Raw genomic sequence first — 26,252 nt, forward strand, 5'->3', positions numbered from 1 at the left:
GAGGAATCCCCGGAGGAATTCCTGGAGGAATCCCCGGAGGAATTCCTGGAGGAATCCCCGGAGGAATTCCTGGAGGAATCCCCGGAGGAATTCCTGGAGGAATCCCCGGAGGAATTCCTGGAGGAATCCCCGGAGGAATTCCTGGAGGAATCCCCGGAGGAATTCCTGGAGGAATCCCCGGAGGAATTCCTGGAGGAATCCCCGGAGGAATTCCTGGAGGAATCCCCGGAGGAATTCCTGGAGGAATCCCCGGAGGAATTCCTGGAGGAATTCCTGGAGGAATCCCCGGAGGAATTCCTGGAGGAATCCCCGGAGGAATTCCTGGAGGAATCCCCGGAGGAATTCCTGGAGGAATCCCCGGAGGAATTCCTGGAGGAATCCCCGGAGGAATTCCTGGAGGAATCCCCGGAGGAATTCTTGGAGGAATCCCCGGAGGAATTCCTGGAGGAATCCCCGGAGGAATTCCTGGAAGAATCCCCAGAGGAATTCCTGGAAGAATTCCCGGAGGAATTTCTGGAAAAATCCCCGGAGGAATTCCTGGTAGAACTCCCGGAGGAATTCCTGCAGGAATCCCTGGAGAAATTTCCGATGGAATTGCCGGAGCAATCTCTGGAGGAATCCCGGAGGAATTCCTGGAGGAATCTCCGGGGGAATTCCTGGAAGAATCTCCGGTGGAATTCCTGGAGGAATCTCCGGAGGAATTCCTGGAGGAATCTCCGGAGGAATTCCTGGAGGAATCCCCGGAGGAATTCCTGGAGGAATCCCCGGAGGAATTCCTGGAAGAATCCCCGGAGGAATTCCTGGAAGAATCCCCGGAGGAATTCCTGGAGGAATTTCCGATGGAATTGCCGGAAGAATCTCCGATGCAATTTTTGGAAGAATCTCCGAAGGGATCTCTGGAAGAATTTCTGAAGACATCCCCGGAGGAATTCCTGAAGGAATCCCCGGAGGAATTTCCGGATGAAGTCCTGGAGGAATCCTAGAAGGTTTCCAGATTTCCATGGATGAATCTCTGGAAGAAACCCCGGAGAAATCTCCGATGGAATTCCTGAAGGAATCTCCGAAGGAATTCAGGGATGAATCTCCGAAGGAATTCACGGAAGAATCCCAGGAGGAATCGTAGAAGGATTTCATGGTTGAATCCCCGAGAAATCCGGATGAATCATCGATGAAATTCCTAGAGGAATCTCCTAAGGAATTCGCGGATGAAGCACCGAAGGAATTCCTGGAGGAATTTGTGAAGGAATCTCCAGATAAATTTATGAAGGAATCTTCGGAGGCATTCCCGGAAGAACCCCTGGGGGAATTCTAGAAGGATTTTAAGGATGAATCCCCGGAGGAAGTCCTGGATTTATATCTGCACAAATTGCTGGAGGAATCACCGAAGGAATTTCTGGAGGAATCCTCGACGGAATTCCTGAGGAATCCCTGGAGGAAGCTCCGGTTGATTTTCCGAATACCCGAAGCAATTCCTTTTCGAAATTGAAATCACATTTTTCAGCAGCGCGATATTTTCAAAAACAAATCGTGTCCGGTTGCAGCAAACAGCCAGTTGGCCCGCTCAGAATATCACCGGTCAAATAGAGCTGGAGCGCTTCAAATTGCTGGTCAATCTTCCAGTTTGCTGTGGTCCAGATCAGTAGATTCATGCCTGCTCCTGGGAGGGGAGTTCGCTTGTTCTTGCCGATTGTCCCGGTTCCATTCCAAGTCAGTCAGATTGGTAAACAAAGAGTTTCGTCGATTTTTTTTTCTTTTTTCTCTCTCAAGATCGACTGTCAAAATTTCTTTGGTAAAAATGCACTTTTTTCCTTGACCTCATTTCTTGCCATCTGAGTACTAAGCTTAAAAAGATAGGCCAAGAAACGGTCAAGAAACGATTTTCTGTCAAAATTTCTTGAGCCGTACTCAGCTGGAACGGAAAACTCGATGAACAATGATGACGGTGATGATGGTGATGATTGTGTCGATCAAACCAAATGTCAACTTTTTCTTGTGGGAAAAATAGCCCGACCAATTATTCCGCAAGTAGCAGTCAGTTTGTGATGTTTTTATTTGTTTTCGGTTGCCGCCGTTGTCACTGCAAGACACCCGAATCATGTTGGCCAGGAAGTAGGTAGTTTTTCGCAAGACTGTTCTGAGATTTTAAATAATATTTGCATTTTTTCAACCTTTTAGACAATTCGAAAACCTGCGGAAGAATTGACACAGTCATCCAAATCCAGCGGTGAGGGGAAAGCTGCAACGAATCAGGTGATTCCGTCGAACGGCATTTGGCCGTGGCAATCCTCCTTTTGGCCGTGGATTACTCACCCAGCGGAAGTGCGGAAGTACAAGCAATTTATCGGTCGGAAGTTCAGCGGTTTTATCGGGGCTACTGAGAGAGGCAACAAAAACGGAGATAATACGGAGATGCCACAGTCACAGACGGTAGCTGGAAGTGCGAAAAGCTGGTGATGGTGGCCAAACGGCCATAAAACGAAACATAGTCAAAATACGGGAGAAGGTAAGGATTTTTTTTAACGAATTGCTGCAGGGGCCTGGTTGGTTTTACCTCCGGTCTGGTGGAGGCGAAATAGATGTAGAATTGTAAAGAACTAAAGTATGGTTTATTGCATTGCTAACTGGACTGCGACAAAGTGCGGAATCTCAAATAAAAGTGCGATATTGCATCAAATCGTTCCGGTGTCTTCACCGCACTTATTCATCACGAGCTAATGAATAAGTGCGGTGAAGACACCGGAACGATCTGACGCAAAATCGCACTTTTATTTGAGATTCCGCACTTCGTCGTCGCACTTATAACCGCGCAATGCGCAATAACAAAGTATTTGAAATGGTAATTTTATTCGTTTTCCAGACTATTTTACGTGCAACAACATGGAATTACTCCCGGAGAAGGATCGAGCAATTTATTTCAAGATGCGAGAAGCAGAAATCCAAGGACAAACACAGTGGAGTGTGCTTATGCATCTGCTATGCCGATTCGGTCAAGACCTATTAACTGGTTTGACCACTCCCAGTGACAACGTTTGTGCGGATGATTAAACGACTGCAAAAGCTGCTGAAGTTCGAGTCCTGTGGCTACTCAAAACCCTCACGTAAGTACCTCTGTAAGTCTTGCCATCCGTTGTTGATCCATTTATGACGACTTTGGATTTCGCTGCTATATCGGATTTGTATTTCCTCGGGGTTTATACTTCCTTATTTAAAGTTCCTTCGGGAATATCTGTAGTAGTTTCCACGGAAATTTCTGCAAGAATATCTTCAATTCCTTCAGTTGTTTCTTCGACAACGTCTTCTTGATTTCCATCTGAAATTACTTCAGGAGTTTCTTTGGGAATTTTTCTAGAACTTCTTCGGGGATTCGTCCAAGGGTTCTTTCAAGAATTACTCCAGGGGTACCTTGGGGAATAGCACCAGTAGTTTCTTCGGTAATTCCTACATGAATTTCTTCAGAAGTTCTTCGGGAAGTTCTCAAAGATTTTTTTCGGGAATTGCTAGAGAAGTTCCTTTGGATATGGATTTTATTTTGAAGTTTATCCAGGAGTTACCTTGAAAATTCCTCCTAGAGTTCATCGGGAATACTTCCAGGAATTTCTCAGTGGCTTTCTGGAGCAGTTTCTTCGGAAATTTCACCAGCAGTTCCTTCGGGAATTCTTAGAGGAGTTTCTTCAGGAATCTTTCAGGATTTTTTCAGGAATGCCTCCAGGAATGCCCACGCAAATTAAAAAAAAAAACTACAATTATTCCAGGTCTGCACTCTAACAGCATTTTTCCATGAAATCTCCGGGAATTCCTCCAGGAGCTCTGCGAGACTTCTTCAAGGAGTTCTTCGATATTTCTTCGGGTATTTTATAAGATTTTCTTAGGGGATTACTCCAGGAGGTCTTCGAGAATTCCTTCAAAAATTTCTTCGGTAACACATCCAGGAAATTGATGTCATCAAAACTGTACAAATTCCTACGAGGAATTTTGACTTTCTTCAGGAATCTTCAAATCAAACTCTTCAGAAGTTTCTTCGGGAATTTCTACAGGAATTCTGCGAGAAATCCTACAGGAATTTTTCCACAATTTTTCTTAGAGCTTCAGCTAGGAATCCCCCATGAGAAGGAATTCCTCCATCAGAAGTTTTTTCACTAGTATATTTTAGGAAATTCCAAGAGGAATTCATTGTGGGAATCACTACAAGAGTTTCTTCGAGAATTTCTTCAGTAGTTCCATTTGGAAATGTATTCAGGAGTTTCTTCGGGAACTTCATGACTTTTTCTGGAGCTCCACCAGGAGTTTGTCAGGATTTATCGGGTGTACCTTCAAAAATTTGTCTACTAGTTGCTTCGGGAATTACTCAAGGAGTTCTGCGGGATTTACTCCAGAACTCCGTGTTTAGGATAGAGACGAACCAGCCAAGGGCTGAAAGTCTCTTTAATAAAGACAAATCAATCAAATCAATCCAGAACTCTGTAGAACTTCGCCATGAACTCTTCGGGAATTCTTCCAGGAGTCCTTCGAGAATTCCTACGGGATTCTCTTGCGAAATTCTTCGGCAATTCTTACAGGAGCTCTGCGAAACTTCCTAGAGGAATTTCCTAGGGAATTTCTCCAGGAGTTTCTTAAGTAGTTTCTTCGGGAATTCCTCTGGGAGTTCCTTCAAAAACTCCTCCTGTCCTTCAGGAGTTTTTTTTCCAGAATTCCCCCAGAAGTTCATTCCGAATTCTTCCAGGAGTTCCTTCTGAAATTTGGAAACTACAAGAGTTTCTTCGAGAATTTCTACAGTAGTTCCATTTGGAAATGTATTCAGGAGTTTCTTCGGGAATTCATGACTTTTTCTGGAGCTCCACCAGAAGTTTGTCAGAATTTATCGGGTGTACCTTCAAAAATTTGTCTACTAGTTGCTTCGGGAATTACTCAAGGAGTTCTGCGGGATTTACTCCAGAACTCTGTAGAACTTCGCCATGAACTCTTCGGGAATTCTTCCAGGAGTCCTTCGAGAATTCCTACGGGATTCTCTTGCGAAATTCTTCGGCAATTCTTACAGGAGCTCTGCGAAACTTCCTAGAGGAATTTCTCCAGGAGTTTCTTAAGTAGTTTCTTCGGGAATTCCTCTGGGAGTTCCTTCAAAAACTCCAGCTTTTTTTTCAGAATTCCATCAGCAGTTTCTTGGGAAACTACTCCAGGATGTCTGTCCTTCAGGAGTTTTTTTTTCCAGAATTCCCCCAGAAGTTCATTCCGAATTCTTCCAGGAGTTCCTTCTGAAATTTGGAAATTTCTCCAGGTGATCCTAGAGAATTTCTTCTTTTTCATGTTTTCTTCGGGATTTCTTGCAGAATTTTCTAAGGGAATAACTCCAGGAGTTCCTTCCGGAATTCCTTCAGGAGTTCCTTCCGGAATTCCTTCAGGAGTTCCTTCAGGAGTTCCTTCCGGAATTCCTTCAGGAGTTCCTTCCGGAATTCCTTCAGGAGTTCCTTCCGGAATTCCTTCAGGAGTTCCTTCCGGAATTCCTTCAGGAGTTCCTTCCGGAATTCCTTCAGGAGGTCCTTCCGGAATTCCTTCAGGAGTTCCTTCCGGAATTCCTTCAGGAGTTCCTTCCGGAATTCCTTCAGGAGTTCCTTCCGGAATCCCTTCAAGAGTTCCTTCCGGAATTCCTTCAGGAGTTCCTTCCGGAATTCCTTCAGGAGTTCCTTCCGGAATTCCTTCAGGAGTTCCTTCCGGAATTCCTTCAGGAGTTCCTTCCGGAATTCCTTCAGGAGTTCCTTCCGGAATTCCTTCAGGAGTTCCTTCCGGAATTCTTTCAGGAGTTCCTTCCGGAATTCCTTCAGGAATTCCTTCAGGAGTTCCTTCAGGAGTTTCTTTCCGGAATTCCTTCAGGAGTTCCTTTCGGAATTCCTTCAGGAGTTCCTTCCGGAATTCCTTCAGGAGTTCCTTCCGGAATTCCTTCAGGAGTTCCTTCCGGAATTCCTTCAGGAGTTCCTTCCGGAATTCCTTCAGGAGTTCCTTCCGGAATTCCTTCAGGAGTTCCTTCCGGAATTCCTTCAGGAGTTCCTTCCGGAATTCCTTCAGGAGTTCCTTCCGGAATTCCTTCAGGAGTTCCTTCCGGAATTCCTTCAGGAGTTCCTTCCGGAATTCCTTCAGGAGTTCCTTCCGGAATTCCTTCAGGAGTTCCTTCCGGAATTCCTTCAGGAGTTCCTTCCGGAATTCCTTCAGGAGTTCCTTCCGGAATTCCTTCAGGAGTTCCTTCCGGAATTCCTTCAGGAGTTCCTTCCGGAATTCCTTCAGGAGTTCCTTCCGGAATTCCTTCAGGAGTTCCTTCCGGAATTCCTTCAGGAGTTCCTTCCGGAATTCCTTCAGGAGTTCCTTCCGGAATTCCTTCAGGAGTTCCTTCCGGAATTCCTTCAGGAGTTCCTTCCGGAATTCCTTCAGGAGTTCCTTCCGGAATTCCTTCAGGAGTTCCTTCCGGAATTCCTTCAGGAGTTCCTTCCGGAATTCCTTCAGGAGTTCCTTCCGGAATTCCTTCAGGAGTTCCTTCCGGAATTCCTTCAGGAGTTCCTTCCGGAATTCCTTCAGGAGTTCCTTCCGGAATTCCTTTAGGAGTTCCTTCCGGAGTTCCTCCAGGAGTTCCTTCTGGAATTCCTCCAGGAGTTCCTTCCGAACTTCCTCCAGGAGTTCCTTCCGAACTTCCTCCAGGAGTTCCTTCCGAACTTCCTCCAGGAGTTCCTTCCGGAATTCTTCCAGGTGTTCCTTGCGAAATTCTTCCAGGAGTTTCTTCCGGAATCCGGAAATTTCTTCAGGTGTTTTTAGGGAATTTCTTCGGGATTTGCTACAGGATCTTCTTAGGTAATTACTCCATGTGTTTCTTCAAGTATGTATTCCTCCAGTAGTTCCTTCAAGGATTTTTAGGAGTTATTTCGGGAATCCCTCCATGAGTTCCTTCCGGAATTCCTTGAGCAGTTCCTTCCGAAATTCCTGCAGGAGTTCATTCCGGATGGGGGGTTCTTAGGGAATTTCTCCATCTGTTCTAAGGAAATTGCTCCATGATTTCTTATAGGGATTTCCTGCAGGATTTTCTTAGCGAATTACTCCAGGAGTTCCATCGGGTATCCCTCTAGTCTAGTAGTTCCTTCAAGATTTGCTCCAGTAGTTCCTTCAAAAATATCTCCTGATTTTTTTTTCGGGACTTCCTCCAAGAGCTCCTTCCAGAATTCCTCAAGAAGTTCCTTCCGGAATTCTTTCAGAAGTTTCTTCCACTATACCTCCAGAAGTTTCTTCCGGAATTCCTCCAGGAGTTCCTACCGATATTCTTCCAGAAGTTCTTTCCGGAATTCCTCCCGCAGTTCCTTCAAGAATCCTTCCATGAGTTCTGTCAGGAATTGTTCCAAGAGTTCTACCGGAATTCCTTCAGGAGTTGCTTCTGGAATTCCTTCGGGAGTTGATTCCGGAATTCCTTCGGGAGTTCCTTCCGGAATTCCTTCAGGAGTTCCTTCCGGAATTCCTTCAGGAGTTCCTTCCGGAATTTCTTCAGGATTTCCTTACGGAATTCCTTCAGGAGTTCCTTCCGGAATTCCTTCACGAGTTCCTTCCGGAATTCTTTCTGAAGTTCCTTCCGGAATTCCTTCAGGAGTTCTTAGAAAACGCCTCCAGACCTTTTTCGGGGTTTTCTACACGATATTCATAGGAAATTACTCCAGGAGTTTCTTCAGGTATTCTTCCAGTACTTCCTTCAAGAATATCTTCAGGATTTTTTTTTTTCGGGAATTCCTCCATCCAGAGTTCTTTCCGGAATTCCTTCAGCAGTTCCTTCAAGAATCCCTCTATGAGTTCCGTCAGGAATTCTTCCAAGAGTTCTTCCGTAATTCCTTCAGGAGTTTCTTCCGGATCTCTTTCAAGAGCTCCTTCTGGAATTCTTTCAGGAGTTCCTTCTGGAATTCCTTCACGAGTTCCTTCCGGAATTCTTTCAGGAGCTCCTTCCGGAAATCATACAGTAGTTCATTCAGGAATTCATTCTGAAATTCCTCCAGGAGTTCCTTCCGGAATTCCTCCAGAAGCTCCTTCCGAAATTCGGAAATTTCTCCAGGTGTTCCTAGGGAATTTCACCATGATTTTTTTGGGAATTCTTACAGGATTTTTTAGAGAATTATTCCAGGAGTTCCTTCAAGAATTTCTCTAGGAATTTATTCGGGAATTCCTCCAGGAATCCCTTCCGGAAGTTTCATCTGGAATTCTTTCAGGAGTTCCATCTAGAATTCCTCCAGAAGTTTTTGCGGTATTCCTCCCGGAGTTTCTTCAGAATTCCTTCAGCAGTTCCTTCAAGAATTCCTGCAGGATTTCCTTTAGGAATTGTTTCAAGAGTTTTTCGGGAATTTCTCCAGGAGTTCGTTCCAGAATTCTTCCAGGAGTTCCTCCTGGAATTTTTCCAGGAGTTCTTTCCGGAATTCGGGAATTTCTCCAGGTATTCTTAGGGAATTTGTTTGACTTCTTCAGGGTTTTCTCTGGGAATTACTCCAGGAGTTCTTTCGGATATCTCTCCAGTAGTTTTTTTTTTCAAGATTTTCACCAGGAGTTTCTACGGGAATTCCTCCAGGAGTTCCTTACGAAATTTCTTCGGGAATTACTTCCGGAATTTCTCTAGGAGTTCCTTTGGGAATTTCTCCAGGTGTTCTTAAGAATATTCTCCAGTACTTCTTCGGGATTTCTTACAGGATTTTCTTAGGGAATTATTCCAGGAGTTCCGAGTTTTTCAGGAAATTCCTCTAGGAGTTCCTTTCGGAATTTCTGCGTGAGTTACTTCCAGAATTCCTCTAGGAGTTCCTTCCGAAATTCTTCCAGGAGTTCCTTCCGGAATTCCTTCACGAGTTCCTTCTGGAATTACTCCAGAAGTTCCTTATTGGGAATTTCTCCAGGTGTTCTTAAGAATTTTTTTCAGGACTTCCTCGGGATTTCTCACAGGATTTTTAGCGAGTTATTCCAGGAGTTTCTTCAAGAATTTCTCCAGGTGTTCCTTCCGGTATTCATCCAGGAGTTTCTTCCGGAAATCCTTCAGCAGTTTCTTAAAGAATTCCTTTAGGAGTTCCTTCAGGAATTGTTCCAAGCTTAACTCCAAGATTTAACTCCAAGTGTTCTTCCGAAAATCCTTCTGGAGTTCCTTCCGGAATGCCTTCAGGAGTTTCTTCCGGAATTCCTTCAGGAGTTCCTTTGAGAATTTCTCCAGGTGTTCTCTGGATTTTCATAGGGAATTACTCTAGTTGATAAGTAATCCTCCAGTAGTTCCTGTAATAATGTCTCAAGGATTTTCTTCGGGAATTCCTCCAAGAGTTCCTTCCAGTATTCTTTCAGAAGTTCTTTCCAGAATTCCTCCAGAAGTTCCTTCCGAAAGTTCGGCAATTTCTCCAGGAGATCTTTGGAAATTCCTACAAAAGTTTCCCGGAAATTCTTTCAAAAAGATTTTTCGGCAATTCCTCCAGTAGCTCATCGGAATATGTAATGAATTCATTCTTAATTTTCCCGAAAATTCCTCCAGGATTCTCCTGGAATTTCTTCAGGAGATCCTCGGGAATTCCTCCAGGAGTTACTCGGAGTTTGTCCAGAAGTTTTTGAATATTTCCCCAAAGAACCGTAGTCTAAAAGTTCGTCGCAAATTTCTCCAAGAGATCCCAGGAAATTCCTCCGGGAGTTCATCGGAGTTCCTAAGAAAGTCATCGAGATATTTCCCGAAAATTTCTTCAGAAGCTTCCCAGAAATTCCCCCAAGTGTTCCTTTTTCATATTTTTTTTATTTGTGAAATTTAAAATTATGCTTATTCTTCAGACCACAAAGAGTTCCGCGGGAATCCCCTCAGGAGTTTTTTCTGGAATACCTCCAGGATTTCTTTAAGAATCCTTCCAGGAGTTCATCGGGAATTTATCCAGGAATTCGTCGAGAATTCCAGCGGTGCCTTGGGAATTATTCCAGGAGTTACCCAGGAATTCCTCCAGAAGTTTCTCGAAAGTCACTGCAGAAGTTCCTCGGGAAGTTCTTCGGAAATTCCTCCAAGAGTTCCCTGCAAGAGTTTCTTCAGAATGTCTCCAGCATTTCTTCGGGAGTCCAGAGTATTTCGGCATTTCCCCAAAAAGTTCATCCAGGAGCTCCAAGAAAATTCCTCCGGGAATTCCCCGGGTTATTTCTGCAGGAGTTCTCGCAAATTTCTTCAGAAGTTCTCCGGAAATTTCTCCACGAGTTCCTCGGGATTGCTTCCAGGAGTTCATCGGTAATTTGTCCAAGAGTTCCTTTTCCAGGAGTTCATCGGAGTTCTAAGAAATCATCCAAATATTCCCCGAAAATTCCTTTAGAGGTTCCTTAGTAATTCTTACAGGAGTTCCCCGGGAACTCTTTTAAGTATTTTTCGGGAACATACGGAAAAATTCCCGAGGAACTGAAAGAATCTCCCAGGAACTCCTGAAGAAATATCAAAGCGATTTCTGGTGGTATTTTCGAGGAATTCTTGGAACAAATTCCCTAGAAACTCCTGAAAAATTTTCTGAGGAAGTTCTAGTAGAATTCTCTAGGAACTCCTAGGAAAAAATACAAGTGGAACTTCCTAGGAACTCCTGGCGTGGAAGATTTCCCTTGGAACTACTGGAGGAATTGCCGATCAATTATCGATATACTTGTGAAAGATTTCTTGAGGAACTACTGGAAAAATTCCCGGGAAGCAACAGGAGGAATTTCCTAGGAACTCCTGAAGAAGTATCCGAGAAACTGCTGAAGAGTTCCAAAGGAACTCCGAAATTCCTGATGAACTCCTTGATGAATTACCGAGGAACTCCTAAAGGAATTCCTGAGGAACTCTTCAAGGATTTCCGAAGACCTCTCACAGTAATTCCCGATGAACTCCTGAAGGAATTTCCGATGAATTCCTGAACGAATTTTCGAGGAATTCTCGAAGAACTCCCGGAAGAATTTTCGAGGAACTCCTAGAAGAATTCTCGAGCGATTCCTGAAGGAATTCCGGAGGAACTCCTAATGAATTTGCCGCAAAACTCCTGTTAGAATTCTGAAGAAATATCCGAAGAACTCTTGAAGAAATGCCCGAGATACTTCTAGAGGAATTTCTCAGGAACTCCTGAAGGAAGTTCTGGCCAAATTCTTGAATTATTTTTTTAGGAACTCCACTCCTAAATGAATTCCTGAGGAAGTCCTGGGAAAATCGTCGAGCATCTGTTGAAGAAACTCTTTGGAAACTTGTATAGCAATTTGGATTATCGAAATGAATTCCTTAGGAGAAATCCTTAGTTTCTAGATAGGATCCCAATCCCAACAAACATGATTGTTGCACAACAGATGAATAAACCGTTGTTAAGTTTGAATTCCAAAATTTTGGTTGAATGCTGTTATTCAATTATCATTGCTAATTGGGATGGAGGAATTTCCGATTGACTCCTGGAGGAATGCCCGAGGATGTCCAGGAGAAATTCTCGAGGAACTCCTAAATTAATTCCTGATAAACTATTGAAGGGTTTCCCGATGAACGCGCTGAGGGATCTCCCAAGGAATTATTGCAGAGATGCTCAAGCAACTCCTCGAGGGGCTTCTGAAGGTATTCCTGAGGAACTTCTATAGGAATTTCCGAGAATTATCTGGATGTATTCCTTAGGAGGGATGTTAAGTTTCTAGAAAGGATCCCTATGAGCTCCTGGACGAATTTTCGAGGGTTTCCTGGAGGAATGCTTGATCAACTCTTGGAGGAACTACCTAGAATAATTCCCGAGGAACTCGTGATGAAATATCCAAGGAACTCCTGGAGAAATTCTCGAAGATCTCTTGGAATAATTCCCCATTAACTTCTGAAGAAATTCCCTGGAAACCCCTGAAAGAGCTCTCGAGGAACTCCGCAAGGAATATCCGATGAACGCCTGGATAAATTTCTAAGGAAGAATTTTCTAGCTACTACTGGAGGTATTTCCGAAAAACTCCTGGTGGAATGCCTGAGAAATTTCGTTAGGGTTTAACTGTTTAACGGAGTTTAACTGTTTGAATTCCTTAGAAAAAATCCTAAGTTTCTAGGAAAGAAGAATCAGAAGAAGTTTACATTCACGAAAATAAAATGATAAAAATTCTAGGGTGGATCCCAACGAGGAATTTCGCAAGGTATCCTTGAGGAACGGAAGAGGATCTCTGGGAGGTATTTCCGAGGAACATCTTGATGCATTCCCGTGGAACTCCTGGAAAACTCGCGATCAACTTCTGAAGGAATCGCCGAAGAACTTCGTAAGAAAGTCAGAATTCTCAAGAAACTCCTGGAGAAATTCCCGAAGAACTGCCGAGAAACTTCTGGTGGAATTCCCGAGTAAATCCTGGAGGAGTGCACTTTGAGTTCTCCTATAAAGCACTCCTGGAGGAATCCCATGAGGTATTATTGCTTTTGAAGTACTCTGGAACGAGCTTCTGGATAAATTTCAGAAGGAACTCCTGGAGGCATACAAAAAAGTCTAAGAGAATCCCACAAGTAACATTTGAGTTTACTTCAGAAAAACTCCTAAATAAATACCAGACGAAATTCTCTGAAGAATTCTAAGAAGAACATCTGGAGGAATACCCGTGGGTTTTTTTTTTTAAAGAAACCCAGGAGGAACAGTTTTATATATTCCAGAACGAACTTCTAGGAAAATCCCATAAGCGAAACTCTTTGAGGAATCGTAAAAGGAACTCCTGGGCAAATCCCAGCAAGAAAATCTTAAGGAATCCGAGAAGAAACTCTTCAAGGCCTTTCAGGATAAACTCCTGGAGCAATCCCAGAAGTAGCTTTTTGAGGCATTACAGCAGAAAATGCTGAAAGAATCCCAGAACGAACATCCTGAGGAATCCCAGAAAGAATCTGGGGACGACATTAGTTTTCCTAAGCTGAAATATCCCAGGAAAAGAGAATGCAACAACTTCTGGTGGAATTCCAAACGGGTCCTTGGAGAAACTCTTAGAGAAAATATAACTTTTGGTATTACCATTTAATTCATTTACAAATGTTTGTTTATTTTTAGGATAACGAGTCATGCACGCAATGAATTAATGAAGAATGGACCTGCCACTTTTTCTTCTCGTTTATAACTGCTGACCTGGTTAGTTAACAGCGATGGATGGCACAATAAAATCACTGTTTTGCCTAGATGTCCTACCACTAACAGGAATGTTTGTATAAGGGGAGACGGTCATTACTGCAAACAATAAATAATGTATATACAACATCAATAAATATCATATATAATAGTATTTAATGAAAAAGCTTCAAATTGTTATTAACAACGTAGATTTTTAACAGATCACTTTTCACAAATAAACGAACTCGTACATAATGCAGTGTTTTTTTTTTGTTCTTAAAATTACCTGTATGTAAAATTTATGGATGAAAAAAATACTTCTGCTTCTTTACATATGCCTCCTCAGGCACGGATTCTCCTTCCAAATGCAGTACCCTACAACTGGTCAACATCTGGTCGCTGTAAATAACTAGCATAGATCTATTGTCAGCTAGAATACCGAACAGAGGCTATGTGCTTCTAATACGAGATTGCCCTGCACGCCAATGCCAGGAAGCAACCATCCCGGACCGACGTCAGGGTGTAATGGCCGAATGGTGTTTATATGAGGATCTCGTTGGCTAATGGCCGAATGGTGTTTATATGAGGCTCGTTGGCAGGGAATCTAGAAGATGCTTCAGGGATTTCTCCATAAATTCCTCCGGAGATTCCTCATAGATTTTTTTTTGGTATTCCTCCAGGAATTTCTCCGGGAAGTCCTCCCGGATGCTTTCGGAAATTCTTGCAGGAATCCTCCTGGGGACTCCTCCAAGAACTCTCCAAGAAATTCCTTCGGGGAATCCTCCAGAAATTCGTACGGGGAATCCTTCAAATATTTTTCCTGGAATTCCTCCGGGGATTCCTTCAGCAATTCTTCCAGAAAATCTTCCTGGAGGAATTCCTTGAGGAATCCCCGAAGGAATCACTGAGGAAAGTCCTGGAGGAATCCTCGAAGGAATTCCTGGAGGAATCCTCGAAGGAATTCCTGGAGGAATCTCCGAAGGAATTCCTGGAGGAATCTCCGAGGGAATTCCTGGAGGAATCTCAGGAATCTACGAAGGAATTACTGGAGGAATCTACGAAGGAATTACTGGAGGAATCTACGAAGGAATTCTTGAAGGAATCACCGAAGGAATTCCTGGTGGAATCTCCGAAGGAATCTTTGAAGGAATTCCTGGTGGAATCTCCGAAGGAATCTTTGAAGGAATTCCTGGAGAAATCTCCGAAGGAATTCCTGGAGGAATCCCCGAAAGAATACCTGGAGGAATCCCCGAAGGAATTCCTGGAGGAATCCCCGAAGGAATTCCTGGAGGAATCCCCGAAGGAATTCCTGGAGGAATCCCCGAAGGAATTCCTGGAGGAATCCCCGAAGGAATTCCTGGAGGAATCCCCGAAGGAATTCCTGGAGGAATCCCCGAAGGAATTCCTGGAGGAATCCCCGCAGGAATTCCTGGAGGAATCCCCGCAGGAATTCCTGGAGGAATCCCCGCAGGAATTCCTGGAGGAATCCCCGAAGGAATTCCTGGAGGATTCCCCGAAGGAATTCCTGGAGGATTCCCCGAAGGAATTCCTGGAGGATTCCCCGAAGGAATTCCTGGAGGAATCCCCGAAGGAATTCCTGGAGGAATCCCCGAAGGAATTCCTGGAGGAATCCCCGAAGGAATTCCTGGAGGAATCCCCGAAGGAATTCCTGGAGGAATCCCCAAAGGAATTCCTGGAGGAATCCCCGAAGGATTTCCTGGAGGAATCCCCGAAGGAATTCCTGGAGGAATCCCCGAAGGAATTCCTGGAGGAATCCCCGAAGGAATTCCTGGAGGAATCCCCGAAGGAATTCCTGGAGGAATCCCCGAAGGAATTCCTGGAGGAATCCCCGAAGGAATTTCTGGAGGAATCCCCGAAGGAATTCCTGGAGGAATCCCCGAAGGAATTTCTGGAGGAATCCCCGAAGGAATTTCTGGAGGAATCCCCGAAGGAATTCCTGGAGGAATCCCCGAAGGAATTCCTGGAGGAATCCCCGAAGGAATTCCTGGAGGAATCCCCGAAGGAATTCCTGGAGGAATCCCCGAAGGAATTCCTGGAGGAATTCCCGAAGGAATTCCTGGAGGAATTCCCGAAGGAATTCCTGGAGGAATCCCCGAAGGAATTCCTGGAGGAATCCCCGAAGGAATTCCTGGAGGAATCCCCGAAGGAATTCCTGGAGGAATCCCCGAAGGAATTCCTGGAGGAATCCCCGAAGGAATTCCTGGAGGAATCCCCGAAGGAATTCCTGGAGGAATCCCCGAAGGAATTCCTGGAGGAATCCCCGAAGGAATTCCTGGAGGAATCCCCGAAGGAATTCCTGGAGGAATCCCCGAAGGAATTCCTGGAGGAATCCCCGAAGGAATTCCTGGAGGAATCCCCGAAGGAATTCCTGGAGGAATCCCCGAAGGAATTCCTGGAGGAATCCCCGAAGGAATTCCTGGAGGAATCCCCGAAGGAATTCCTGGAGGAATCCCCGAAGGAATTCCTGGAGGAATCCCCGAAGGAATTCCTGGAGGAATCCCCGAAGGAATTCCTGGAGGAATCCCCGAAGGAATTCCTGGAGGAATCCCCGAAGGAATTCCTGGAGGAATCCCCGAAGGAATTCCTGGAGGAATCCCCGAAGGATTTCCTGGAGGAATCCCCGAAGGAATTCCTGGAGGAATCCCCGAAGGAATTCCTGGAGGAATCCCCGAAGGAATTCCTGGAGGAATCCCCGAAGGAATTCCTGGAGGAATCCCCGAAGGAATTCCTGGAGGAATCCCCGAAGGAATTCCTGGAGGAATCCCCGAAGGAATTCCTGGAGGAATCCCCGAAGGAATTCCTGGAGGAATCCCCGAAGGAATTCCTGGAGGAATCCCCGAAGGAATTCCTGGAGGAATCCCCGAAGGAATTCCTGGAGGAATCCCCGAAGGAATTCCTGGAGGAATCCCCGAAGGAATTCCTGGAGGAATCCCCGAAGGAATTCCTGGAGGAATCCCCGAAGGAATTCCTGGAGGAATCCCCGAAGGAATTCCTGGAGGAATCCCCGAAGGAATTCCTGGAGGAATCCCCGAAGGAATTTCTGGAGGAATCCCCGAAGGAATTCCTGGAGGAATCCCCGAAGGAATTTCTGGAGGAATCCCCGAAGGAATTACTGGAGGAATCCCCGAAGGAATTCCCGAAGGAATTCCTGGAGGAATCCCCGAAGGAATTCCTGGAGGAATCCCCGAAGGAATTCCTGGAGGAATCCCCGAAGGAATTCCTGGAGGAATCCCCGAAGGAATTCCTGGAGGAATCTTCGAAGGAATTCCTGGAGGAATCCCCGAAGGAATTCCTGGAGGAATCTCCGAAGGAATTCCTGGAGGAATCCCCGAAGGAATTCCTGGAGGAATCCCCGAAGAAATTCCTGGAGGAATCCCCGAAGGAATTCCTGGAGGAATCCCCGAAGGAATTCCTGGAGGAATCCCCGAAGGAATTCCTGGAGGAATCCCCGAAGGAATTCCTGGAGGAATCTTCGAAGGAATTCCTGGAGGAATCCCCGAAGGAATTCCTGGAGGAATCTCCGAAGGAATTCCTGGAGGAATCCCCGAAGGAATTCCTGGAGGAATCCCCGAAGAAATTCCTGGAGGAATTCCCGAAGGAATTCCTGGAGGAATCCCCGAAGGAATTCCTGGAGGAATCCCCGAAGGAATTCCTGGAGGAATCCCCGAAGGAATTCCTGGAGGAATCCCCGAAGGAATTCCTGGAGGAATCCCCGAAGGAATTCCTGGAGGAATCCCCGAAGGAATTCCTGGAGGATTCCCCGAAGGAATTCCTGGAGGAATCCCCGAAGGAATTCCTGGAGGAATCCCCGAAGGAATTCCTGGAGGAATCCCCGAAGGAATTCCTGGAGGAATCCCCGAAGGAATTCCTGGAGGAATCCCCGAAGGAATTCCTGGAGGAATCCCCGAAGGAATTCCTGGAGGAATCCCCGAAGGAATTCCTGGAGGAATCCCCGAAGGAATTCCTGGAGGAATCCCCGAAGGAATTCCTGGAGGAATCCCCGAAGGAATTCCTGGAGGAATCCCCGAAGGAATTCCTGGAGGAATCCCCGAAGGAATTCCTGGAGGAATCCCCGAAGGAATTCCTGGAGGAATCCCCGAAGGAATTCCTGGAGGAATCCCCGAAGGAATTCCTGGAGGAATCCCCGAAGGAATTCCTGGAGGAATCCCCGAAGGAATTCCTGGAGGAATCCCCGAAGGAATTCCTGGAGGAATCCCCGAAGGAATTCCTGGAGGAATCCCCGAAGGAATTCCTGGAGGAATCCCCGAAGGAATTCCTGGAGGAATCCCCGAAGGAATTCCTGGAGGAATCCCCGAAGGAATTCCTGGAGGAATCCCCGAAGGAATTCCTGGAGGAATCCCCGAAGGAATTCCTGGAGGAATCCCCGAAGGAATTCCTGGAGGAATCCCCGAAGGAATTCCTGGAGGAATCCCCGAAGGATTTCCTGGAGGAATCCCCGAAGGAATTCCTGGAGGAATCCCCGAAGGATTTCCTGGAGGAATCCCCGAAGGAATTCCTGGAGGAATCCCCGAAGGAATTCCTGGAGGAATCCCCGAAGGAATTCCTGGAGGAATCCCCGAAGGAATTCCTGGAGGAATCCCCGAAGGAATTCCTGGAGGAATCCCCGAAGGAATTCCTGGAGGAATCCCCGAAGGAATTCCTGGAGGAATCCCCGAAGGAATTCCTGGAGGAATCCCCGAAGGAATTCCTGGAGGAATCCCCGAAGGAATTCCTGGAGGAATCCCCGAAGGAATTCCTGGAGGAATCCCCGAAGGAATTCCTGGAGGAATCCCCGAAGGAATTCCTGGAGGAATCCCCGAAGGAATTCCTGGAGGAATCCCCGAAGGAATTCCTGGAGGAATCCCCGAAGGAATTTCTGGAGGAATCCCCGAAGGAATTCCTGGAGGAATCCCCGAAGGAATTCCCGAAGGAATTCCTGGAGGAATCCCCGAAGGAATTCCTGGAGGAATCCCCGAAGGAATTCCTGGAGGAATCCCCGAAGGAATTCCTGGAGGAATCCCCGAAGGAATTCCTGGAGGAATCTTCGAAGGAATTCCTGGAGGAATCCCCGAAGGAATTCCTGGAGGAATCTCCGAAGGAATTCCTGGAGGAATCCCCGAAGGAATTCCTGGAGGAATCCCCGAAGAAATTCCTGGAGGAATCCCCGAAGGAATTCCTGGAGGAATCCCCGAAGGAATTCCTGGAGGAATCCCCGAAGGAATTCCTGGAGGAATCCCCGAAGGAATTCCTGGAGGAATCCCCGAAGGAATTCCTGGAGGAATCCCCGAAGGAATTCCTGGAGGAATCCCCGAAGGAATTCCTGGAGGAATCCCCGAAGGAATTCCTGGAGGAATCCCCGAAGGAATTCCTGGAGGAATCCCCGAAGGAATTCCTGGAGGAATCCCCGAAGGAATTCCTGGAGGAATCCCCGAAGGAATTCCTGGAGGAATCCCCGAAGGAATTCCTGGAGGAATCCCCAAAGGAATTCCTGGAGGAATCCCCGAAGGAATTCCTAGAGGAATCCCCGAAGGAATTCCTGGAGGAATCCTCGAAGGAATTCCTGGAGGAATCCCCGAAAGAATACCTGGAGGAATCCCCGAAGGAATTCCTGGAGGAATCCCCGAAGGAATTCCTGGAGGAATCCCCGAAGGAATTCCTGGAGGAATCCCCGAAGGAATTCCTGGAGGAATCCCCGAAGGAATTCCTGGAGGAATCCCCGAAGGAATTCCTGGAGGAATCCCCGAAGGAATTCCTGGAGGAATCTTCGAAGGAATTCCTGGAGGAATCCCCGAAGGAATTCCTGGAGGAATCCCCGAAGGAATTCCTGGAGGAATCCCCGAAGGAATTCCTGGAGGAATCCCCGGAGGAGTTCCTGAAGGTGTTAAGGAATTTTCTCAAGGAATTCCTGGAGGAGTCCCCGGAGGAATCCCAGTAGTTATTTCAGGAGATATCTCAGATGGTATTACTCGTGAAATCCCAGAAAGAATTCTTGAATGAATCTCAGACCCGGAAGGAATTCCTGGAGAAATCCCAAAAGCAATCTCGGAATGAATTCCTGGAGGAATCCTAGAAAGAATCCCGCAAACATCCCGCAAGGAGTTCCTGGATAAATCCTGGAAGAAAATTCTTGATTAATAACGGAGGGAATTCCTGAAGGAAGCTTTGAGGAAATAGCTGAAAAAATCCCGGAGCGAATTCTTAGAGAAATTCCGGAAGGAACTCCTGGAGAAATCTCAGGGGGATTCTCGGAGTGAATTCTTGAAGGAACCCCGGAGGGGATTTCTATAGAAATGATGCATGCATTTTTGGAGAAACAAAGGAAATAAATCCTCAAGCAATTTCGGATGTAATTCCTGGATGATCTCAGGGATATCCTGTAGTAATCTCGGGGGGGATTCCTGGAGGCATCCCGGAAGAACTCTTGTTGAAAGCCAAGTAGGAACATTTTAAAAATCGCATGATTTCTTGCCAAATTCTCAAAACAGAATTCAATAGTTATAGCTCACTGAGAATTAATCCTAGTGGGGCCACTCTTGGTGGTATTGTTGAGGCAATTCTAGAAAGGATTCCTGGAAATTCCCACAAGAACTCTTGAAGAAATTCCACAATGCTCCTTGATGAATCAAACAATGGGTTTTTGGAAGAAAATTGTTTCTGATTCAGCTTCCGAAATTTGTAGCAAAGTATCCAACCGTGTGCACTATTGTCCGGAAACCACTGTTGTCCGGGAACATCCTCTTCTGGGACACAGGCAGCATCCAGTCGTGAGCAATTGCCAGCAGATTCCGGGGAAGTTACTTCACTAGCTGATGCCAAGAAGTTTCTCCAAGAAGAATTAGGTTGATTGTTGGTAAACATCACGACGTTTGTTTTGGTTCGAGAGTTTCGTCAACTATTTTCTTGTTATTCTTCTTATGTTCATCTCAAGGTCGATTGTCAAAATTACTTTGGTAAAAATGCCTTTTTTTCCTTGACCTCATTTCTTGCCATCTGAGTACTAGGCTTATGGACGTTGGATATTACAAACACTCTACGAATTCTGAATACTTGCCTGATAATACGAAGTATCACAGTCTTGTAGGATCTCTCTTGTACATCTCTACCAACACGCGTCCAGATATAGCGGCTAGTATTTCTATTTTGAGTAGAAAAATCAAGAACCCTACGGATGTCGACTGGACTGAGCTGAAGCGGACGGTGAAGTACCTCTACGGAACAGCGAATTTTGGATTGAAACTTGGTTCTACCGTCACGGAAGGTCAACTGAAGCTGGAAGCCTTTTGTGACGCAGATTGGGCCGGAGACACAGTCGACCGGAAGTCCAACAGTGGATTTGTGTTTCGGCTTGGACAGTCTTCCGTTAGTTGGGGTAGCCGGAAACAACCCTGCGTATCAGTCTCTACGATGGAGGCAGAATACGTAGCATTGGCAGAAGTGTCACAGGAAGCAACTTGGCTACGAAGGCTGCTTACTGAGCTAGGAGAGGTGCAATCCGCCCCGACAGTGGTCTGGGAGGACAATAGAAGCTGCATAGACTTTGTGGCATTGGAGAAGCAAAACCGCAGATCGAAACACATAGACACTAAATTTCATTACGTGAAGGATTTGGTAGCTGGAGGTGCAATCACTTTGCGGTATTGTGCGACTGATAAGATGTTGGCGGACGTCATGACTAAAGACACTGTATGCTAAAGACACGAAATCTGATGATTGTTGCTGTTGATGATGATTGTCATGACAATGATGCTGTCGAGTAATCAGTAATGCTTTTAAAGCGCGTTTGACAGGTCTCCTGCTCGATTGGAATGACATTGACAGCAAATTTGAAATTCCAATTGGAACATTTCGTGTCTTTGCATATAGTGTCTTTAGTCATGACCAAACCTCTTGGTCCGGCAAAGATGAGGAAGTTTGCTAACATGCTAGGTCTGGTGGCTATCAAGGCTGGCCATCGGTCATAATCGAGGAGGAGTGTTGCCCGCACATCGTATTTGCACTGGGACGAAGCGATAATGAACGATGGCAGCACTGGAGAGAAAATGTTTACATATACACACACTTACTTTTGTCACACTGTTAACTTTACACGCGAATCAGTTCATTAAAATCAGTTCTTGTTTAATCCGAAATTATTCCGGTGTTTCGTCTTTTATTCACGTCGAATCTCTGTCCGAACCGTCCAATACATATTAGGTAAAAAAAAGTGCAGATAAGAGCCCTAACGGCGGAGGTCGCCACAATCAAGTTTCCGAACCAATCCACATTGGGCAAAATCAAGCCCAAAGGTGGAAAAAATTAATAACTTTCTTAATAAAAGACACTATGTGACCATCAATGGCTTATTCGAAAGCAAATTTTCTCAAGAATCGGTTGGTGGATGATTCATGTACGGGCAACTTCTATGAAGCGAGTTATAGAGCCCGTTTTACCCCAGTTCCCCCTAAAATTTGTGAATTTCTGATATTTTACGGCACTTGTTATGATTTTAATGATTATTTCGCTGGGATACCATCGCCTCACTCCCATTGAGTAAAGTTACATACAAAAAGTTATAAATATGTTGGAATTTTAGGGTGTTGTGGGGTCAATTAGGCAATGGTATATTTTCAAGGTAGAAATTCATTTTTTATTTTTATTTATGATTTTTTACGTGACAATAACTAAATAAATGATCGCATACACATGGTTTATTCCTAAAGAAACCATTTTTGGCGAGTTTGATTTTAAATTATTGGTTATATTTATGTTTTCCCGCATACAAATATGAGTAGTTCCCATCCTTATACCACCGATTCCAAACATTTCCAAACGATGAGCCATTGCTCATATACTCCAAAAACATCCTAAATGTTGTTTGCGCATAGCCCCATAGACGGGAGGTGACGGCAGCATATAGTTTTAGAGCTTAGTTTACCCAAACTCCCCTATAAACTTATTTTTTATTGTTTTTAAATTAAAACAACTTCAACTTGAAACTTCTATGCATGATATGAGTTAATATTGATGAAGAGCTAACCAGTAATATCTCTGCATCCTATGAAATTTAGAAATTTAGGGTACAATGGGGTTAAATGAGAAAAAAATCAAAAAGCTTGAATGACCATATAAGTTGACAAATAGCTTGTTTGGCAGTTAATTTCTATACGAATGATTCTTGTATTTACTTGTGCTTTCGAATAAGCCATTGATGATCACATATGGTCTTGTATTGAGAAAGTTATTAATTTTTTTCACCTTTGGGCTTGATTTTGCCCAATGTGCAAGCGTTTCGTCAACTCCGTTCTACGTACCCGATAGTGCTCTCGGATGCGTTGTTGATGGCTGCTTTGACTGTACTCCAGCAGTCCTCTAGAGGGGCCACATCGAGCACACCCTCGTCCGGCAACGCTGCCTCGAGATTCTGCACGTATGCGGTGGCGACATCCGGTTGCTTCAGTCGCTCTAGATCGTACCGGGGCGGCCGCCGGTAATGTCTCTCTCTCTCTTCTTGGCGTAACGTCCTCATTGGGACAAAGCCTGCTTCTCAGCTTAGTGTTCTATGAGCACTTCCACAGTTATTAACTGAGAGCTTCCTCTGCCAATGACCATTTTGCATGCGTATATCGTGTGGCAGGCACGAAGATACTCTATGCCCAAGGAAGTCAAGGAAATTTCCTTTACGAAAAGATCCTGGACCGACCGGGAATCGAACCCGTCACCCTCAGCATGGTCATGCTGAATACCCGTGCGTTTACCGCCTCGGCTATATGGGCCCTAATGTACGTTGTTGATAACGGAGAGTTTTGGGCGCAGGTTAACCATCACCAGGTAATGATCAGAGTCGATATGTATTAGCGCCACGATAGGTCCTGACGTCGATAATGTCGGAGAAATGCCGTCCATCAATCAGAACGTGGTCGATTTGCGATTCCGTTTGTTGTGGTGATCTCCAGATGTAACGATACGGGAGCCTGTGCTGGAAGAAGATGCTACGAATGGCCATGTTCTTTGAGGCGGCGAAATCGATGAGGCGTAGGCCATTTTCGTTCGTCAGCTGGTGGGCGCTGAACTTTCCAATCGTCGGTCTGAATTCCTCCTCCTGGCCTACCTGAGCGTTTAGGTGCCCTATGATGACCTTGACGTCGTAGTTTGGGCAGCGGTCGTACTCGCGTTCGAGCTGCCCGTAAAATGCGTCTTTGTTATCATCAGTGCTTCCGGAGTGAGGGCTGTGCACGTTTATTATGCTGATGTTGAAGAATCGGCCCTTGATCCTCAACCTGCACATTCTTTCGTCGATCGGCCACCAACCGATCACGCGCCTCTGCATCACTACAAAAGCTGTTCCCAGCTCACGTGTGTTGCCGCAACTCTGGTAGATAGTATGATTACCTTTAAACGTTCGCACCATAGATCCTGTCCAACACACCTCCTGCAGCGCTACGATTCCGAACCCGCGGTCCTTCAGTATATCGGCGAGAATGCGGGTGCTCCCGATGAAGTTGAGAGATCTGCAGTTCCACGTACTGAGCTTCCAATCGCAAGTCCCTTTTCGTCGCTGTGGTCATCGCCATTGGTATCGGTTCGCATTCTTCTCTTGTTGATTTTCCGGTGCTAGTCTTTTTTACGGCTGGCTCGCAGGGCCTGACACCAACCCACTAACCCAGGGAGCTGGGCTTTCCTTCCCGGAAGCTACGGGTTTTGCATTGGCATTTCCTCCAACTACAGTGTTAAATAGCTAGGCTCAAGCGCCATGACTGCAGTCTTCGCCGGGGGTGGTGTTTTTAATGGGCGCCCAGGAGATAATATTTTTCCTGAGCTTCCACCCCCTCGCTGTGTTTACACCGACGAACCGACGTGACAGTGGTGATTCAAAAGTGTCCCCCTCAAATTTAACGGTCGACCACCGAAGCGAGCGATCGCTTCTGTCAAATCAGCGCAGACGCAAACCGTTTCCTATATGAATACATGGGGGTTCGGTGACGAGCTACCAAACCATCGCGGGCCGTTATAGAGGTGGCGATAGTGTTCGCTTATTTTTCATCATGGCGTCGCGGACAACAAATTTGAATTTATTTGTTCTAGCTGTCACGTCGGTTCGTCGGTGGTGTTTATATAAGACGCTGATCCTTCCAGTAATGCTCTACGATTACGAGGCGTGGACGCTTAAGGACCGAAAAGTCTTCAGAGTTTTTAAGCCCAAAGTGCTAAGGAAAATCCTTGGTTGCAAACAAGAAAATGATGCATGGCGCTGCCTCACGAATCACGTGTTGTACCAAGTGCACAAAGAAGCGACTTGTTCTATATTAGGGGTCGCAGTACCGACCACCTTCGGTGAGTACCGGTATTTCGGTACTGGAGTTGATAGTACCGGTGGTACCGGTAAAATACCGGTACTGAGAAATTTTCCACAAAAATGAAGAATAATCTGTTTTGCACAGAAAATCTACAATTTACCAGGTATTTGAAAATTTCGGTTTTCAGGGATGCCATTAAAGATAATCAGAAAATACTAAATTAAACAGAAAATATCAGTTAAAAATGATAGAAATGAGTTGCATGAAACTGTTTTTGGAGCTTTTGTTTAGCTTCTGCGCAGTTTCACAGGTAGTATCTTGGTCAGTCAGTGAAACCGGAACATCCTTACATGTACCAAATTCAGATAGCTACAAGATGAAAACAGAAGAAGATTTAACTATTTTTTCCTTAATGATGCTTTTAACGGATTCTAAAAACTGAAGAAATAACAATAAACCCTAATCTATAGTTATAACTACCCAAGTAACCACAAGCATTACCCAAGTAACCATGACGCTTTATATAGAGCATTATTTTCGCTTTATAGTGTATTATATGGCATGCGATATAAAGTTGTTTTGTCATATAGGCACCATTAAAGTAGGTTTAAAGTCGAAAGTGGCGCTACTATTGTTGATTTACAGCAAGCTTTACTGTGGTGATTGCTAAAGCATATAAAATGCTTGTACCTTATAGCTAATGCAATCAAATCGCATGGAATGCACACTTAATGCATCATGTCAAAAAAGAAAAAAAGTATGTTTATCATTTTTCTATCTATTTTTATCTTCCGATACTCTCACTTTGATGTTTTTTATTGATGTTTTTTATTGTATTTCGGGAATTGAACCTAGACTGCTGAAACTGACCACGATGAAACTCGGACGCGCTAATGCTGTGTGCTACGATACCATGTATTTTGCACCTGGAAAAATGTGCAACATAAAGTAAAGTATACTTAGCTAGTGCCTTATTGAGTTGTGTTTTCAGCAACTCTAAAAAAAGTGCCGGGGTCTGAATGCCATCAGTTATGTTACTCTCGAATATAAATTCGTCTGTGTTGATTCTGTTTTTTTTTGTTTTCATATGTGCTCACTTCTACCTAAAATACAATAAATAAGAAACAATACAAACAGCGCTTCAATTCTTCATTTTATGGAATCGGGTTAAACAAGGAAACCGATACCCCACATAATTTTTGTTCCCTCAGCATCTGATTATTTTCATGTCCCAACCAGAAACCCAAAAAACCATACATAATATAAATTTTCACACAGCAACATCAGAGCATGATAATCTAAGTGCTCCGCAGCAATCCATGAAAATTTTGGTTTGTTTTGAATGGTTCTGTTTCTAAAAGTGTTTTACGGTTTTTTTTTTGAACTGAGCGATATTTTTCTGTTTACAACGATGGAAGCTTTAGTAAAGGCACATATAAAGTAATAAATGCTTGCATTATTATTAATGCTTTTAACATGGTAATGCAATGAAGCATTTAACAACGGCTCTATAGAACTATACAGAACTGTCAAAATATCGTAATGCTTCAATGCTTTCATAATGTAGATTAAACGCTTCATTACTTGACAGATGTAAAATAAAAGTTATGTTGCATTAGCTAAACTATAATACGATGGAATTAATGTTATGATATAATGCTTGTGGTTACTTGGGTATATCATAACATTAATTCCATCGTATTATAGTTTAGCTAATGCAACATAACTTTTATTTTACATCTGTCAAGTAATGAAGCGTTTAATCTACATTATGAAAGCATTGAAGCATTACGATATTTTGACAGTTCTGTATAGTTCTATAGAGCCGTTGTTAAATGCTTCATTGCATTACCATGTTAAAAGCATTAATAATAATGCAAGCATTTATTACTTTATA

General features: G+C 44.7%; 1 long non-coding RNA gene across 2 annotated transcripts; it reads left to right on the forward strand.

The window, feature by feature from the left end:
• Nucleotides 1–860: 860 nt before the first annotated feature.
• On the forward strand, nucleotides 861–13,316 carry LOC109402715 (uncharacterized). Of its 2 annotated transcripts, none has more exons than XR_009999140.1 (4): nucleotides 861–2,113; nucleotides 2,176–2,503; nucleotides 2,858–3,098; nucleotides 13,005–13,316. It is a non-coding gene; the product is annotated as an uncharacterized LOC109402715 (long non-coding RNA). The 2 variants fall into 2 exon arrangements; XR_009999139.1 differs by having other exon boundaries at nucleotides 863–2,109.
• Nucleotides 13,317–26,252: the final 12,936 nt, after the last annotated feature.

The sequence above is a fragment of the Aedes albopictus genome, chromosome 3 (assembly GCF_035046485.1).
Source record: "Aedes albopictus strain Foshan chromosome 3, AalbF5, whole genome shotgun sequence".
Classification (NCBI taxonomy): domain Eukaryota; kingdom Metazoa; phylum Arthropoda; class Insecta; order Diptera; family Culicidae; genus Aedes; species Aedes albopictus.